The following is a 19,125-nucleotide window of genomic DNA, read 5'->3' on the forward strand; positions in this document are numbered from 1 at the left end:
ACCACCTCCCCTTGACATTCAACGGCATTACCATCGCTGAATCCCCCACCATCAACATCCTGGGGGTCACCATTGACCAGAAACTTAACTACAACCAGCCATATAAATACTGTGGCTGCAAGAGCAGGTCAGAGGCTGGGTATTCTGCGGCGAGTGACTCACCTCCTGATTCCCCAAAGCCTTTCCACCATCTGCAAGGCACAAGTCAGGAGTGTGATGGAATACTCTGCACTTGCTTGGATAAGTGCATCTCCAACAACACTCAAGAAGCTCGACACCATCCAGGACAAAGCAGTCCGCTTGATTGGCACCCCATCCACCACCCTAAACATTCACTCCCTTCACCACCGGCGCACAGTCGCTGCAGTGTGTCCCATCCACAGGATGCACTGCAGCAACTCGCCAAGGCTTCTTCGACAGCACCTCCCAAACTTGCGACCTCTACCACCTAGAAGGACAAGGGCAGCAGGCACATGGGAACAACACCACCTGCACGTTCCCCTCCAAGTCACACACCATCCTGACTTGGAAATATATCGTCGTTCCTTCATCGTCGCTGGGTAAAATCCTGGAACTCCTTTCCTAACAGCACTGGGGGAGAACCTTCACCACATGGACTGCAGCGGTTCAAGAAGGCTGCTCACCACCACCTTCTCAAGGGCAATTAGGGATGGGCAATATATGCTGGCCTCGCCAGCAACGCCCACATCCCATGAATGAATAAAAAAAAAACTGAGGAAGCACTACACTGTCAGACACAAAACTTGGAAGGGTAGTAAACAGTGAGGAGGATAGTGATAGACTTCAAGAGGATATAGACATGCTGGTGGCATGGCAGACACGTGGCAGATGAAATTTAACCCAGAAAAATGCGAAGTGATACATTTCGGTAGGAAGAACAATTCCCCAGGAAGCCTCTTGTTGCTGAGATGGACCTGGAGGAAAGGGTCAAGGGTTAGGATGGCATTGAGAGGCTGGACATTAGTAAGTGACATACAAGTGTCCGAAAGTAGGGTCTTAAATCTAAACAAAGGAAACTACGAAGGTATGAGGCGCAAGTTGGCTGTGGTTGATTGGGGAACTACATTAAAAGGTATGACGGTAGACAGGCAATGGCCAGCATTTAAAGAATTAATACATAATTTGCAACTAATATATATTCCTTTAAGGCACAAAAACTAAACAGGAAAAGTGGTCCAACCGTGGATAACAAAAGAAATTAAAGATAGTATTAAATCAAAGGAAGAGGCATACAAATTTGACAGAAAAAGCAGTAAGCCTGAGGATTGGCAGCATTTCAGAATTCAGCAAAGGAGGACCAAGAAATTGATAAAGAAAGGGAAAACAGAATATGAGAGTAAACTAGCGAGAAACATAAAAATGGACTGTAAAAGCTTCCATAGGTATGTAAAAAGGAAAAGACTGGCAAAGGCAAACGTGGGTCCCTTACAGACAGAGACGGGAGAATTTTAATGGGGAATAAGAAAATGGCAGAGAAATTCAAAAAATGCTTTGTGTCTATCTTCACGGAAGAAGACAGAAAAAATCTCCCAGAAATACTAGAGAACCAAAGGTCTGGCGACAATGAGGAACTGAAAGGAATTAGTATTAGTAAAAAAATAGTTCTAGAAAAATTAATGGGACTGAAAGTCGATAAATCCAAAGGACCTGATGATCTACATTCCAGGGTTTTGAAAGAGATGGCTATATAGTGGATGCATTGTTTGTCATCTTTCACAATTCGATAGATTCTGGAATGGTTCCTGCAGATTGGAGGGTAACAAATGTAACCCTACTATTTAAGAAAGGAGGGAGAGAGAAAACAAGGAACGACAGAGCTGTTAGCCTGACATCAGTAGTAGAGAAAATGCTAGAATCTATTGTAAAGGATGTGATAACAGGACACTTGGAAAATAATAAAAGGGTTTGGCAGAGTCAACATGGATTTATGAAAGGGAAATCACGTTTGACAAACTTATTGGAGTTCTTTGAGGATGTAACTGGTAGAATAGATAAGGGGAAACCAGTGGATGTGGTGTATTTGGATTTTCCGAAGGCTTTCGATAAGGTCCCACACAGGAGGTTGGTGAACAAAGTTAGAGCACATGGAATTGGGGGGAATATACTGGCATGGATTGAGAATTGGTTAACAGACAGAAAACAAAGAGTAGGAATAAAAGGGTCTTTTTTAGCTTGGCAGACTGTGACTAGTGGGGTACCGCAGGGATTGGTGCTTGGGCCCCAGCTATTCACAATCTAAATCAATGATTTGGATGAGAGGACCAAATGTAATATTTCCAAGTATGCTGATGACACAAAACTAGGTGGCAATGTGGGTTGTGAGGAGGATGCAAAGAGGCTTCAAGGGGATATAGACAGGCTCAGTGGGCAAGAACATGGCAAATAGAATATAATGTGGTAAAATGTGCAGTTATCCACTTTGGTAGGAAAAACAGAAATGTAGAGTATTTTTTAAATGGTGAGAGATTAGGAAATGTTGATGTTCAAAGGGACCTGGGTGTCCTTGTACATGCAGGGGCAGCAAGCAATTAGGAAGGCAAATGGTATGTTGGCCTTTATTACAACAGAATTTGAGTACAGGAGTAAAGATGTCTTATTGCAATTACATCGGGCCTTGGAGAGACCGCACCTGGAGTACTGTGTACAATTTTGGTCCCATTACCCAAGAAAGGATATACTTGCCATAGAGGGAGTGCAACGAAGGTTCACCAGACTGATTCCTGGGATGGTGGGATTATCCTGTCCTGTCCCACCGGCAGGACAGACCGACCAGAGGTGGCGGTACAGTGACATACAGTCAGGAGGGAGTGGCCCTGGGAGTCCTCAACATTGACTCCCGACCCCATGAAATCTCATGGCATCAGGTCAAACATGGGCAAGGAAACCTCCTGCTGATTACCACCGACTGCCCTCCCTCAGCTGATGAATCAGTCCTCCTCCATGTCCATGTTGAACATCACTTGGAGGAAGCAAGAGTGGCTCGGTAGCACCACTACTGATCGAGCTGGCCGATTCCTGAAGCACATAGCTGCCAGACTGGGCCTGCGGCAGAAGTGAGCGAACCAACACGAGGGAAAAACTTACTTGACCTCGTCCTCACCAATCTACCTGTCGCAAATGCACCTGTCCATGACAGTATTGGTAGGAGTGACTACCGCACAGTCCTCGTGGAAACGAAGTCCCGTCTTCGCATTGAGGGCACCATCCAACGTGTTGTGTGGCACTACCACTGTGCCAAATGGGAAAGATTCAGAATCGATCAAGCAGCTCGAAACTGGGCAACATGAGGCGCTGTGGGCCATCAGCAACAGCAGAATTGTATTCCAGCACAATCTGTAACCTCATGGCCCGGCATATTCCTCACTCTACCGTTACCAACAAGCCAGGGGATCAACCCTGGTTCAATGAGGAGTGTAGAAGAGTATGCAAGGAGCAGCACCAGGCGTACCTAAAAATGAGGTGCCAACCTGGTGAAGGCAGGACTACATGCATGCCAACCAGCAGAAGCAACATGCTGTAGACAGAGCTAAGCGATTCCACAACCAATGGATCAGATCAAAGCTCTGCAGTCTTGCCACATCCAGTCGTGAATGGTGGTGAACAATTAAACAACTAACGGGAGGAGGAGGCTCTGCAAACATCCCCATCCTCAATGATGGCGGAGTCCAGCACGTGAGTGCAAAAGACAAGGCTGAAGCGTTTGCAACCATCTTCAGCCAGAAGTGCCAAGTGGATGATCCATCTCGGCCTCCTCCCGATATCCCCACCATCACAGAAGCCAGTCTTCAGCCAATTCGATTCACTCCACATGATATCAAGAAACGGCTGAGTGCACTGGATACAGCAAAGGCTATGGGCCCCGACAACATCCCAGCTGTAGTGCTGAAGACTTGTGCTCCAGAACTAGCTGCGCCTCTAGCCAAGCTATTCCAGTACAGATACAACACTGGCATCTACCCGACACTGGCATCTACCAGGCATTTCCTGTCCACAAAAAGCAGGACAAATCCAATCCAGCCAATTACCGCCCCATCAGTCTACTCTCAATCATCAGCAAAGTGATGGAAGGTGTTATCGACAGAGCTATCAAGCGGCACTTTTTAAAAATTCGTTCACGGGATGTGGGCGTCGCTGGCAAGGCCAGCATTTATTGCCCATCCCTAATTGCCCTCGAGAAGGTGGTGGTGAGCCGCCTTCTTGAACCGCTGCAGTCCGTGTGGTGACGGTTCTCCCACAGTGCTGTTAGGAAGGGAGTTCCAGGATTTTGACCCAGCGACGATGAAGGAACGGCGATATATTTCCAAGTCGGGATGGTGTGTGACTTGGAGGGGAACTTATTCACCAATACTCAGTTTGGGTTCCGGCAGGACCACTCGGCTCCAGACCTCATTACAGCCTTGGTCCAAACATGGACAAAAGAGCTGAATTCCAGAGATGAGGTGAGAGTGACTGCTCTTGACATCATGGCAGCATTTGACCGAGTGTGGCTCCAAGGAGCCCTAGTAAAATTGAAGTCAATGGGAGTCAGGGGGAAAACTTTCCAGTGGCTGGAGTCATACCTAGCACAAAGGAAGATGGCAGTGGTTGTTGGAGGCCAATCATCTCAGCCCCAGGGCATTGCTGCAGGAGTTCCTCAGGGCAGTGTCCTTGGCCCAACCATCTTCAGCTGCTTCATCAATGACCTTCCCTCCATCATAAGGTCAGAAATGGGGATGTTCGCTGATGATTTCACAGTGTTCAGTTCCATTCGCAACCCCTCAAATAATGAAGCAGTCCGAGCCCGCAGGCAGCAAGACCTGGACGACATCCAGGCTTGGGCTCATAAGTGCAAGTAACATTCGCGCCAGATAAGTGCCAGGCAATGACCATCTCCAACAAGAGAGAGTCTAACCACCTCCCCTTGACATTCAACGGCATTACCATCGCTGAATCCCCCACCATCAACATCCTGGGGGTCACCATTGACCAGAAACTTAACTACAACCAGCCATATAAATACTGTGGCTGCAAGAGCAGGTCAGAGGCTGGGTATTCTGCGGCGAGTGACTCACCTCCTGATTCCCCAAAGCCTTTCCACCATCTGCAAGGCACAAGTCAGGAGTGTGATGGAATACTCTGCACTTGCCTGGATAAGTGCATCTCCAACAACACTCAAGAAGCTCGACACCATCCAGGACAAAGCAGTCCGCTTGATTGGCACCCCATCCACCACCCTAAACATTCACTCCCTTCACCACCGGCGCACAGTCGCTGCAGTGTGTCCCATCCACAGGATGCACTGCAGCAACTCGCCAAGGCTTCTTCGACAGCACCTCCCAAACTTGCGACCTCTACCACCTAGAAGGACAAGGGCAGCAGGCACATGGGAACAACACCACCTGCACGTTCCCCTCCAAGTCACACACCATCCTGACTTGGAAATATATCGTCGTTCCTTCATCGTCGCTGGGTAAAATCCTGGAACTCCTTTCCTAACAGCACTGGGGGAGAACCTTCACCACATGGACTGCAGCGGTTCAAGAAGGCTGCTCACCACCACCTTCTCAAGGGCAATTAGGGATGGGCAATATATGCTGGCCTCGCCAGCAACGCCCACATCCCATGAATGAATAAAAAAAAAACTGAGGAAGCACTACACTGTCAGACACAAAACTTGGAAGGGTAGTAAACAGTGAGGAGGATAGTGATAGACTTCAAGAGGATATAGACATGCTGGTGGCATGGCAGACACGTGGCAGATGAAATTTAACCCAGAAAAATGCGAAGTGATACATTTCGGTAGGAAGAACAATTCCCCAGGAAGCCTCTTGTTGCTGAGATGGACCTGGAGGAAAGGGTCAAGGGTTAGGATGGCATTGAGAGGCTGGACATTAGTAAGTGACATACAAGTGTCCGAAAGTAGGGTCTTAAATCTAAACAAAGGAAACTACGAAGGTATGAGGCGCAAGTTGGCTGTGGTTGATTGGGGAACTACATTAAAAGGTATGACGGTAGACAGGCAATGGCCAGCATTTAAAGAATTAATACATAATTTGCAACTAATATATATTCCTTTAAGGCACAAAAACTAAACAGGAAAAGTGGTCCAACCGTGGATAACAAAAGAAATTAAAGATAGTATTAAATCAAAGGAAGAGGCATACAAATTTGACAGAAAAAGCAGTAAGCCTGAGGATTGGCAGCATTTCAGAATTCAGCAAAGGAGGACCAAGAAATTGATAAAGAAAGGGAAAACAGAATATGAGAGTAAACTAGCGAGAAACATAAAAATGGACTGTAAAAGCTTCCATAGGTATGTAAAAAGGAAAAGACTGGCAAAGGCAAACGTGGGTCCCTTACAGACAGAGACGGGAGAATTTTAATGGGGAATAAGAAAATGGCAGAGAAATTCAAAAAATGCTTTGTGTCTATCTTCACGGAAGAAGACAGAAAAAATCTCCCAGAAATACTAGAGAACCAAAGGTCTGGCGACAATGAGGAACTGAAAGGAATTAGTATTAGTAAAAAAATAGTTCTAGAAAAATTAATGGGACTGAAAGTCGATAAATCCAAAGGACCTGATGATCTACATTCCAGGGTTTTGAAAGAGATGGCTATATAGTGGATGCATTGTTTGTCATCTTTCACAATTCGATAGATTCTGGAATGGTTCCTGCAGATTGGAGGGTAACAAATGTAACCCTACTATTTAAGAAAGGAGGGAGAGAGAAAACAAGGAACGACAGAGCTGTTAGCCTGACATCAGTAGTAGAGAAAATGCTAGAATCTATTGTAAAGGATGTGATAACAGGACACTTGGAAAATAATAAAAGGGTTTGGCAGAGTCAACATGGATTTATGAAAGGGAAATCACGTTTGACAAACTTATTGGAGTTCTTTGAGGATGTAACTGGTAGAATAGATAAGGGGAAACCAGTGGATGTGGTGTATTTGGATTTTCCGAAGGCTTTCGATAAGGTCCCACACAGGAGGTTGGTGAACAAAGTTAGAGCACATGGAATTGGGGGGAATATACTGGCATGGATTGAGAATTGGTTAACAGACAGAAAACAAAGAGTAGGAATAAAAGGGTCTTTTTTAGCTTGGCAGACTGTGACTAGTGGGGTACCGCAGGGATTGGTGCTTGGGCCCCAGCTATTCACAATCTAAATCAATGATTTGGATGAGAGGACCAAATGTAATATTTCCAAGTATGCTGATGACACAAAACTAGGTGGCAATGTGGGTTGTGAGGAGGATGCAAAGAGGCTTCAAGGGGATATAGACAGGCTCAGTGGGCAAGAACATGGCAAATAGAATATAATGTGGTAAAATGTGCAGTTATCCACTTTGGTAGGAAAAACAGAAATGTAGAGTATTTTTTAAATGGTGAGAGATTAGGAAATGTTGATGTTCAAAGGGACCTGGGTGTCCTTGTACATGCAGGGGCAGCAAGCAATTAGGAAGGCAAATGGTATGTTGGCCTTTATTACAACAGAATTTGAGTACAGGAGTAAAGATGTCTTATTGCAATTACATCGGGCCTTGGAGAGACCGCACCTGGAGTACTGTGTACAATTTTGGTCCCATTACCCAAGAAAGGATATACTTGCCATAGAGGGAGTGCAACGAAGGTTCACCAGACTGATTCCTGGGATGGTGGGATTATCCTGTCCTGTCCCACCGGCAGGACAGACCGACCAGAGGTGGCGGTACAGTGACATACAGTCAGGAGGGAGTGGCCCTGGGAGTCCTCAACATTGACTCCCGACCCCATGAAATCTCATGGCATCAGGTCAAACATGGGCAAGGAAACCTCCTGCTGATTACCACCGACTGCCCTCCCTCAGCTGATGAATCAGTCCTCCTCCATGTCCATGTTGAACATCACTTGGAGGAAGCAAGAGTGGCTCGGTAGCACCACTACTGATCGAGCTGGCCGATTCCTGAAGCACATAGCTGCCAGACTGGGCCTGCGGCAGAAGTGAGCGAACCAACACGAGGGAAAAACTTACTTGACCTCGTCCTCACCAATCTACCTGTCGCAAATGCACCTGTCCATGACAGTATTGGTAGGAGTGACTACCGCACAGTCCTCGTGGAAACGAAGTCCCGTCTTCGCATTGAGGGCACCATCCAACGTGTTGTGTGGCACTACCACTGTGCCAAATGGGAAAGATTCAGAATCGATCAAGCAGCTCGAAACTGGGCAACATGAGGCGCTGTGGGCCATCAGCAACAGCAGAATTGTATTCCAGCACAATCTGTAACCTCATGGCCCGGCATATTCCTCACTCTACCGTTACCAACAAGCCAGGGGATCAACCCTGGTTCAATGAGGAGTGTAGAAGAGTATGCAAGGAGCAGCACCAGGCGTACCTAAAAATGAGGTGCCAACCTGGTGAAGGCAGGACTACATGCATGCCAACCAGCAGAAGCAACATGCTGTAGACAGAGCTAAGCGATTCCACAACCAATGGATCAGATCAAAGCTCTGCAGTCTTGCCACATCCAGTCGTGAATGGTGGTGAACAATTAAACAACTAACGGGAGGAGGAGGCTCTGCAAACATCCCCATCCTCAATGATGGCGGAGTCCAGCACGTGAGTGCAAAAGACAAGGCTGAAGCGTTTGCAACCATCTTCAGCCAGAAGTGCCAAGTGGATGATCCATCTCGGCCTCCTCCCGATATCCCCACCATCACAGAAGCCAGTCTTCAGCCAATTCGATTCACTCCACATGATATCAAGAAACGGCTGAGTGCACTGGATACAGCAAAGGCTATGGGCCCCGACAACATCCCAGCTGTAGTGCTGAAGACTTGTGCTCCAGAACTAGCTGCGCCTCTAGCCAAGCTATTCCAGTACAGATACAACACTGGCATCTACCCGACACTGGCATCTACCAGGCATTTCCTGTCCACAAAAAGCAGGACAAATCCAATCCAGCCAATTACCGCCCCATCAGTCTACTCTCAATCATCAGCAAAGTGATGGAAGGTGTTATCGACAGAGCTATCAAGCGGCACTTTTTAAAAATTCGTTCACGGGATGTGGGCGTCGCTGGCAAGGCCAGCATTTATTGCCCATCCCTAATTGCCCTCGAGAAGGTGGTGGTGAGCCGCCTTCTTGAACCGCTGCAGTCCGTGTGGTGACGGTTCTCCCACAGTGCTGTTAGGAAGGGAGTTCCAGGATTTTGACCCAGCGACGATGAAGGAACGGCGATATATTTCCAAGTCGGGATGGTGTGTGACTTGGAGGGGAACTTATTCACCAATACTCAGTTTGGGTTCCGGCAGGACCACTCGGCTCCAGACCTCATTACAGCCTTGGTCCAAACATGGACAAAAGAGCTGAATTCCAGAGATGAGGTGAGAGTGACTGCTCTTGACATCATGGCAGCATTTGACCGAGTGTGGCTCCAAGGAGCCCTAGTAAAATTGAAGTCAATGGGAGTCAGGGGGAAAACTTTCCAGTGGCTGGAGTCATACCTAGCACAAAGGAAGATGGCAGTGGTTGTTGGAGGCCAATCATCTCAGCCCCAGGGCATTGCTGCAGGAGTTCCTCAGGGCAGTGTCCTTGGCCCAACCATCTTCAGCTGCTTCATCAATGACCTTCCCTCCATCATAAGGTCAGAAATGGGGATGTTCGCTGATGATTTCACAGTGTTCAGTTCCATTCGCAACCCCTCAAATAATGAAGCAGTCCGAGCCCGCAGGCAGCAAGACCTGGACGACATCCAGGCTTGGGCTCATAAGTGCAAGTAACATTCGCGCCAGATAAGTGCCAGGCAATGACCATCTCCAACAAGAGAGAGTCTAACCACCTCCCCTTGACATTCAACGGCATTACCATCGCTGAATCCCCCACCATCAACATCCTGGGGGTCACCATTGACCAGAAACTTAACTACAACCAGCCATATAAATACTGTGGCTGCAAGAGCAGGTCAGAGGCTGGGTATTCTGCGGCGAGTGACTCACCTCCTGATTCCCCAAAGCCTTTCCACCATCTGCAAGGCACAAGTCAGGAGTGTGATGGAATACTCTGCACTTGCCTGGATAAGTGCATCTCCAACAACACTCAAGAAGCTCGACACCATCCAGGACAAAGCAGTCCGCTTGATTGGCACCCCATCCACCACCCTAAACATTCACTCCCTTCACCACCGGCGCACAGTCGCTGCAGTGTGTCCCATCCACAGGATGCACTGCAGCAACTCGCCAAGGCTTCTTCGACAGCACCTCCCAAACTTGCGACCTCTACCACCTAGAAGGACAAGGGCAGCAGGCACATGGGAACAACACCACCTGCACGTTCCCCTCCAAGTCACACACCATCCTGACTTGGAAATATATCGTCGTTCCTTCATCGTCGCTGGGTAAAATCCTGGAACTCCTTTCCTAACAGCACTGGGGGAGAACCTTCACCACATGGACTGCAGCGGTTCAAGAAGGCTGCTCACCACCACCTTCTCAAGGGCAATTAGGGATGGGCAATATATGCTGGCCTCGCCAGCAACGCCCACATCCCATGAATGAATAAAAAAAAAACTGAGGAAGCACTACACTGTCAGACACAAAACTTGGAAGGGTAGTAAACAGTGAGGAGGATAGTGATAGACTTCAAGAGGATATAGACATGCTGGTGGCATGGCAGACACGTGGCAGATGAAATTTAACCCAGAAAAATGCGAAGTGATACATTTCGGTAGGAAGAACAATTCCCCAGGAAGCCTCTTGTTGCTGAGATGGACCTGGAGGAAAGGGTCAAGGGTTAGGATGGCATTGAGAGGCTGGACATTAGTAAGTGACATACAAGTGTCCGAAAGTAGGGTCTTAAATCTAAACAAAGGAAACTACGAAGGTATGAGGCGCAAGTTGGCTGTGGTTGATTGGGGAACTACATTAAAAGGTATGACGGTAGACAGGCAATGGCCAGCATTTAAAGAATTAATACATAATTTGCAACTAATATATATTCCTTTAAGGCACAAAAACTAAACAGGAAAAGTGGTCCAACCGTGGATAACAAAAGAAATTAAAGATAGTATTAAATCAAAGGAAGAGGCATACAAATTTGACAGAAAAAGCAGTAAGCCTGAGGATTGGCAGCATTTCAGAATTCAGCAAAGGAGGACCAAGAAATTGATAAAGAAAGGGAAAACAGAATATGAGAGTAAACTAGCGAGAAACATAAAAATGGACTGTAAAAGCTTCCATAGGTATGTAAAAAGGAAAAGACTGGCAAAGGCAAACGTGGGTCCCTTACAGACAGAGACGGGAGAATTTTAATGGGGAATAAGAAAATGGCAGAGAAATTCAAAAAATGCTTTGTGTCTATCTTCACGGAAGAAGACAGAAAAAATCTCCCAGAAATACTAGAGAACCAAAGGTCTGGCGACAATGAGGAACTGAAAGGAATTAGTATTAGTAAAAAAATAGTTCTAGAAAAATTAATGGGACTGAAAGTCGATAAATCCAAAGGACCTGATGATCTACATTCCAGGGTTTTGAAAGAGATGGCTATATAGTGGATGCATTGTTTGTCATCTTTCACAATTCGATAGATTCTGGAATGGTTCCTGCAGATTGGAGGGTAACAAATGTAACCCTACTATTTAAGAAAGGAGGGAGAGAGAAAACAAGGAACGACAGAGCTGTTAGCCTGACATCAGTAGTAGAGAAAATGCTAGAATCTATTGTAAAGGATGTGATAACAGGACACTTGGAAAATAATAAAAGGGTTTGGCAGAGTCAACATGGATTTATGAAAGGGAAATCACGTTTGACAAACTTATTGGAGTTCTTTGAGGATGTAACTGGTAGAATAGATAAGGGGAAACCAGTGGATGTGGTGTATTTGGATTTTCCGAAGGCTTTCGATAAGGTCCCACACAGGAGGTTGGTGAACAAAGTTAGAGCACATGGAATTGGGGGGAATATACTGGCATGGATTGAGAATTGGTTAACAGACAGAAAACAAAGAGTAGGAATAAAAGGGTCTTTTTTAGCTTGGCAGACTGTGACTAGTGGGGTACCGCAGGGATTGGTGCTTGGGCCCCAGCTATTCACAATCTAAATCAATGATTTGGATGAGAGGACCAAATGTAATATTTCCAAGTATGCTGATGACACAAAACTAGGTGGCAATGTGGGTTGTGAGGAGGATGCAAAGAGGCTTCAAGGGGATATAGACAGGCTCAGTGGGCAAGAACATGGCAAATAGAATATAATGTGGTAAAATGTGCAGTTATCCACTTTGGTAGGAAAAACAGAAATGTAGAGTATTTTTTAAATGGTGAGAGATTAGGAAATGTTGATGTTCAAAGGGACCTGGGTGTCCTTGTACATGCAGGGGCAGCAAGCAATTAGGAAGGCAAATGGTATGTTGGCCTTTATTACAACAGAATTTGAGTACAGGAGTAAAGATGTCTTATTGCAATTACATCGGGCCTTGGAGAGACCGCACCTGGAGTACTGTGTACAATTTTGGTCCCATTACCCAAGAAAGGATATACTTGCCATAGAGGGAGTGCAACGAAGGTTCACCAGACTGATTCCTGGGATGGTGGGATTATCCTGTCCTGTCCCACCGGCAGGACAGACCGACCAGAGGTGGCGGTACAGTGACATACAGTCAGGAGGGAGTGGCCCTGGGAGTCCTCAACATTGACTCCCGACCCCATGAAATCTCATGGCATCAGGTCAAACATGGGCAAGGAAACCTCCTGCTGATTACCACCGACTGCCCTCCCTCAGCTGATGAATCAGTCCTCCTCCATGTCCATGTTGAACACCACTTGGAGGAAGCAAGAGTGGCTCGGTAGCACCACTACTGATCGAGCTGGCCGATTCCTGAAGCACATAGCTGCCAGACTGGGCCTGCGGCAGAAGTGAGCGAACCAACACGAGGGAAAAACTTACTTGACCTCGTCCTCACCAATCTACCTGTCGCAAATGCACCTGTCCATGACAGTATTGGTAGGAGTGACTACCGCACAGTCCTCGTGGAAACGAAGTCCCGTCTTCGCATTGAGGGCACCATCCAACGTGTTGTGTGGCACTACCACCGTGCCAAATGGGAAAGATTCAGAATCGATCAAGCAGCTCGAAACTGGGCAACATGAGGCGCTGTGGGCCATCAGCAACAGCAGAATTGTATTCCAGCACAATCTGTAACCTCATGGCCCGGCATATTCCTCACTCTACCGTTACCAACAAGCCAGGGGATCAACCCTGGTTCAATGAGGAGTGTAGAAGAGTATGCAAGGAGCAGCACCAGGCGTACCTAAAAATGAGGTGCCAACCTGGTGAAGGCAGGACTACATGCATGCCAACCAGCAGAAGCAACATGCTGTAGACAGAGCTAAGCGATTCCACAACCAATGGATCAGATCAAAGCTCTGCAGTCTTGCCACATCCAGTCGTGAATGGTGGTGAACAATTAAACAACTAACGGGAGGAGGAGGCTCTGCAAACATCCCCATCCTCAATGATGGCGGAGTCCAGCACGTGAGTGCAAAAGACAAGGCTGAAGCGTTTGCAACCATCTTCAGCCAGAAGTGCCAAGTGGATGATCCATCTCGGCCTCCTCCCGATATCCCCACCATCACAGAAGCCAGTCTTCAGCCAATTCGATTCACTCCACATGATATCAAGAAACGGCTGAGTGCACTGGATACAGCAAAGGCTATGGGCCCCGACAACATCCCAGCTGTAGTGCTGAAGACTTGTGCTCCAGAACTAGCTGCGCCTCTAGCCAAGCTATTCCAGTACAGATACAACACTGGCATCTACCCGACACTGGCATCTACCAGGCATTTCCTGTCCACAAAAAGCAGGACAAATCCAATCCAGCCAATTACCGCCCCATCAGTCTACTCTCAATCATCAGCAAAGTGATGGAAGGTGTTATCGACAGAGCTATCAAGCGGCACTTTTTAAAAATTCGTTCACGGGATGTGGGCGTCGCTGGCAAGGCCAGCATTTATTGCCCATCCCTAATTGCCCTCGAGAAGGTGGTGGTGAGCCGCCTTCTTGAACCGCTGCAGTCCGTGTGGTGACGGTTCTCCCACAGTGCTGTTAGGAAGGGAGTTCCAGGATTTTGACCCAGCGACGATGAAGGAACGGCGATATATTTCCAAGTCGGGATGGTGTGTGACTTGGAGGGGAACTTATTCACCAATACTCAGTTTGGGTTCCGGCAGGACCACTCGGCTCCAGACCTCATTACAGCCTTGGTCCAAACATGGACAAAAGAGCTGAATTCCAGAGATGAGGTGAGAGTGACTGCTCTTGACATCATGGCAGCATTTGACCGAGTGTGGCTCCAAGGAGCCCTAGTAAAATTGAAGTCAATGGGAGTCAGGGGGAAAACTTTCCAGTGGCTGGAGTCATACCTAGCACAAAGGAAGATGGCAGTGGTTGTTGGAGGCCAATCATCTCAGCCCCAGGGCATTGCTGCAGGAGTTCCTCAGGGCAGTGTCCTTGGCCCAACCATCTTCAGCTGCTTCATCAATGACCTTCCCTCCATCATAAGGTCAGAAATGGGGATGTTCGCTGATGATTTCACAGTGTTCAGTTCCATTCGCAACCCCTCAAATAATGAAGCAGTCCGAGCCCGCAGGCAGCAAGACCTGGACGACATCCAGGCTTGGGCTCATAAGTGCAAGTAACATTCGCGCCAGATAAGTGCCAGGCAATGACCATCTCCAACAAGAGAGAGTCTAACCACCTCCCCTTGACATTCAACGGCATTACCATCGCTGAATCCCCCACCATCAACATCCTGGGGGTCACCATTGACCAGAAACTTAACTACAACCAGCCATATAAATACAGTGGCTGCAAGAGCAGGTCAGAGGCTGGGTATTCTGCGGCGAGTGACTCACCTCCTGATTCCCCAAAGCCTTTCCACCATCTGCAAGGCACAAGTCAGGAGTGTGATGGAATACTCTGCACTTGCCTGGATAAGTGCATCTCCAACAACACTCAAGAAGCTCGACACCATCCAGGACAAAGCAGTCCGCTTGATTGGCACCCCATCCACCACCCTAAACATTCACTCCCTTCACCACCGGCGCACAGTCGCTGCAGTGTGTCCCATCCACAGGATGCACTGCAGCAACTCGCCAAGGCTTCTTCGACAGCACCTCCCATACCCACGACCTCTACCACCTGGAAGGACAAGAGCAGCAGGCACATGGGAACAACACCACCTGCACATTCCCCTCCAAGTCACACATCATCCCGACTTGGAAATATTTCGCCGTTCCTTCATTGTCGCTGGGTCAAAATCCTGGAACTCCCTTCCTAACAGCACTGTGGGCGAACCTTCACCACACGGACTGCAGTGGTTGAAGAAGGCGGCTCACCACCATCTTCTCAAGGGCAATTAGGGATGGGCAATAAATGCCGGACTTGCCAGCGGCGCCCACATCCCATGAACTAATTAAAAAAAAGACTAGGCCTGTATTCTCGAGAGTTTAGAAGAATGAGAGGTGATCTCATTGAAACATATAAAATTCTTACAGGGTTCGACAGGGTAGATGCAAGGAAGATGTTTCCCCTGGCTGGGGTGTCTGGAACCAGGGGTCACAGTCTCAGAATAAGGGGTAGGCCATTTAGGACTGAGATGAGGAGAAATTTCTTCACTCAGAGGGTGGTGAATCTTTGTTATTTTCTACCCCACAGGGCTGTGGAGGCTCAGTCGTTGAGTATATTCAAAACAGAGATCAAAAGATTTCTAGATATTAAAGGCATCAAGGGATATGGGGATAGTGCAGGAAAATGGCATTGAGGTAGAAGATCAGCCATGATCTTGTTGAATGGTGGAGCAGGCTTGAGGGGCCGGATGGCCTGCTCCTGCTGCTATTTCTTATGTTCTTTCCCCATGGACCTATAAATTTTTCCTTTTCAAGTATTTATCCAATTCCCTTGTGAAAGTTACTATTGAATCTGCTTCCACTACCCTTTCAGGCAGTGCATTCCAGATTACACACCCTTTTGCAAATTTATTAATGTCCTCTTGTATTTTGACGCATTCTTCCTTCCTATTAACTATACCCCCCAATTTGATGTCGTCCGCCAATTTTGAAATTTCACTTCCGATTCTCAAATCCACATCGATAATATCAATTGTGAACAACAGTGGTCCCAGCACCGATCCCTGTGGAACACCACTTCCCACCTTTTGCCATTCGGAGTTGCAACCTTAACTCCTACTCTCTTTTCTGTTTTGTAGCCAGCTTGCTATTAACACACCAGCTTTAATTTACTTAGACATTAAGCACATCATACACCCATATTACCCTTCACCCTGCATAAAAAAAATCTCATCTCCACTCTGGTTCTTTTGCCAATTACCTTCAATCTGTGTCCTCCAGTTACCGACCCCCAACCCCCACCCCCTGCCACAAGAAACAGTTTCTCCTTATTTACCCTATCAAAACCCTTCATGATTTTGAACACCTCTATTAAATGTTCTCTTAACCTTCTCTGCTGTAAGGAAAATAACCCCAAATTTTCCAGTCTCTCCACATAACTAAGATGTCGGCACCGCTTCTGCTTCCCTCCCTGCTTCTCTCCTCCCCCCCCCACCCCCAGCTCTCCCTCTGCTTCTCCCCCTTCATCTCCCTCTGCTTCTCCCCCTTCCTCTCGCTCAGCTTCTCCCCCTTCCTCTCCCTCAGCTTCTCCCCCATCCGTTCTTCTCCCCCGCTTCTGCCTTTCCTTCGGATCTGCTATCCTCTCCCCGTGATCACGACCTCCATCGGCTCTACTGTTGTTGCTCGATCTCCAGTCCGTGCTTTTCATGAACCGAAGCGAGGGCAGTTGGTGCGCACACGCGGTTGGCGACATACAGTGCGCGTGCGCAGACTTGCACGTGGGTCACGGAAAGTCGATGAAACAGACACAGCATAAAAATAGTCACTGCGCAGAAGGAAGCGTCAGGAAATTCCGGCCCAGTAACTCCTCCCACAGCGGGCTGGATCAAATAACCTGGGATTCACGACTGATTTCATATTAAGCTTGTACAAGCCCAGAAACAACGACATGGCTTACTTGCTGTCTGTTCTCTTGATTCAGGTCATCCTTCTCCTCACCGTTTTTTACTTTCTGGGTGTCTTCAGAAGAAGGCGTTGCAATGAAGCACCTTTGGACGCCAGATACCTGCCCTGGTTCGGACACGTCTTGTCCTTCAGAAGGAACACGGCACAGTTCCTGCAGGACATGCAGAGAAAGCACGGGGATGTCTTCACAGTGCAGATAGCCGGATATTACTTCACCTTCCTGATGGACCCCCTCTCTTACGAGGTCGTGGTAAAGGAATAAAGATCGAAACTGGACTTCGAAAAATTTGCAAAAGTGTTGGTTGCCAGAGTGTTTGGATGCCACTCTCAAGACAACGACCACAAGTTACTGGCGGCTGTGAGTAACAAGCACCTAAAGGGGAACGGTTTGGTCAATTTAACTCAAGCGATGAGGGAGAATTTACATTATCTGATGCTTTACAGCGTTGGTAAGACTGAAAACGGTGTACGGGAATGGAAGCAAGACAGCTTGTTCAATTTCTGCTACAACATCAGAGCCGGCTACCTCTCCCTGTTCGGTACTGAGCCGGCCAAGGGCGACCAGGAGAAAGCGAAGCAATACGACTGAGACCATTCTGACCAAATTTTCTACGAATTCAGGAAGTACGACCGTCTGTTCCCAAGGCTGGCTTACGCCGTGCTTCCTCCGAAGGAGAAGATTGAAGCGGAGAGGTTGAAGAGGATGTTCTGGGACTAGCTGTCCATGGCGAAGATATCCAACAAGGAGAATATCAGTGTCTGGGTCTCCGAGCACCAGCAACAGATGGTCGAGCAGGGAGTGGCGGTCTCCATGCAGAATCGGTACATGTTCCTGCTCCTTTGGGCTTCGCAAGGCAACACCGGACCTTCTGGCTTCTCTTGTATTTAATCAGATATCCGGATGCCATGAGGGCTGTGCAGGAAGAAACAGACAAGGTTCTCAAGGAAACTGGTCAGGAAGCAAAAGCGGGAAGTCCACCATTAATCTGACCAGGGACATGCTTCTGAGCTCCCCTGTCCTGGACAGCGCAGTGAACGAGAGTCTGCAATTAACGGCCGCCCCAGTCTTGATCCGAGCCGTACTGGAGGGTACCATTCTCAGGATGGCATACGGGACGGAGTACGCCGTGCGAAAGGGGGACGGGGTGGCTCTCTCTCCCTATCTTTTGGTACAGATGAATCCAGAAGTCCACCCCCAGCCAGATACCTTCAAGTACAACAGGTTTTTGAATCCAGATGGAACGAGGAAGACCTACTTCTACAAGGATGGGCAGAAGGTGAAGTATTATAACATGCCCTGGGGTGCCGGGGTCAGTATGTGCCCAGGTTGTTTCTTCGCTGTCAACGAGTTGAAGCAGTTTGTTTTCCTGATGTTTCCTGATGTTCGAGTTTGACCTGGTAAGCCCCGATGAAGAAATCGCTCCCATAAACAGCAGCCGTTGGGGCTTTGGGGCAATGCAACCCAGTCACGAGGTACAGTTCAAATACTGTCTGAGATTCTGATGAAATATAAATGTCTGATTGCAAACTTACACATTGTAAGATTGTACCCTTGCTCATAGTATAGTGGGCAAGTGAAATAGCTATAATGACAACCGCATGTGTATCTTTTTCTTTATATGATTGTATGTAATTAAATACTCTGGTGCTGGATGTATGAACCGAGCAGGACTGATATTAGAGCAGGGAGCTCCTAGTTCACATCAACTTGCAAGAAAGGCAGCCTCAGCATTCCGCCTTCTAGCTTGTTTGTGTGAACAAGTTAAAAGATGAAACAAACATTCCTGACATATGTAAACAATTTTACAACACCAAGTTATAGTCCAGCAATTTTATTTTAAATTCACAAGCTTTCGGAGATTTTCTCCTTCCTCAGGCAAATGTTTCAAGAGCTCCTTGAAGCCTACGCATTTATACATATTGAACAATACATGGTGTTTACAGACTGCCCCTGCAACTGCCCGTTGCCAAGGCAATCACCGTGTTCAGACAGAGAGGTGTCACCTGCAGAACCCCCGAATACACATTAAACAAAAAAACAAACAGGGAAAAAAA

At 47.5% G+C, this 19,125-nt stretch overlaps 1 pseudogene; it reads left to right on the forward strand.

The window, feature by feature from the left end:
- The first annotated feature begins 17,053 nt into the window (after window positions 1-17,053).
- On the forward strand, window positions 17,054-18,573 carry LOC137334585 (7-alpha-hydroxycholest-4-en-3-one 12-alpha-hydroxylase-like; annotated as a pseudogene).
- The last annotated feature ends 552 nt before the right edge of the window (window positions 18,574-19,125 follow it).

Source organism: Heptranchias perlo, chromosome 2 (genome assembly GCF_035084215.1).
Source record: "Heptranchias perlo isolate sHepPer1 chromosome 2, sHepPer1.hap1, whole genome shotgun sequence".
NCBI lineage: Eukaryota > Metazoa > Chordata > Chondrichthyes > Hexanchiformes > Hexanchidae > Heptranchias > Heptranchias perlo.